The 521-nt window shown below is 27.1% G+C and overlaps 1 protein-coding gene across 3 annotated transcripts in view; it reads left to right on the top strand.

The window, feature by feature from the left end:
- NEBL (nebulette) overlaps positions 1–521 on the top strand; it is a 395,085-nt gene that overhangs the window by 54,163 nt on the left and 340,401 nt on the right. The gene's annotated exons all lie outside the window — the stretch shown is intronic.

The raw sequence follows: 521 nt of genomic DNA, 5'->3' as shown, positions 1-521 counted from the left end.
CTAACTTTCAAACGGTTCACATTTATACATGTAAATTATCTAAAACATGTATGGTAATATTTGTTTATAATAAAAATAAATGTTATATATGTTATATTCAGTATATTACTCAATATAACTATATATGTTATATTCAGTATATTACTCAATATAACTATATATGTTATATTAAGTATATTACAAATATTTGCTTTATACGTGCACATATACACGTTTGTATATGTATATAAAGCAAATATGCCAAAATGTTGGTGATTGGTGAATCTAGATGAAGGGTATCTTCATCACACTAGTTTCGAAGCTGTTCTGCAGGTTTGAAATTTTTCAAAATAAAAAGTTAGCAAGAAAGAGCTTTGTGTTAGAGATGAGGTAGTGGAGAAAAATGATGAGCTGTTAAATTCAGGTTCATGAGAAAATGACGTTATTATTGTTGAATAAAGCAAAGCTAGAAGACACAGTATCCACAAACATAAACTGTAAAGTGAGATTGATTTAGATCATCCAGAATTAACTATTTTTGG

The sequence above is a fragment of the Gorilla gorilla genome, chromosome 8, assembly GCF_029281585.2.
Source record: "Gorilla gorilla gorilla isolate KB3781 chromosome 8, NHGRI_mGorGor1-v2.1_pri, whole genome shotgun sequence".
Lineage (NCBI taxonomy): Eukaryota > Metazoa > Chordata > Mammalia > Primates > Hominidae > Gorilla > Gorilla gorilla.
Note: the sequence above shows the minus strand (reverse complement) of the source record. Positions and strands in the feature narration are given on the sequence as shown.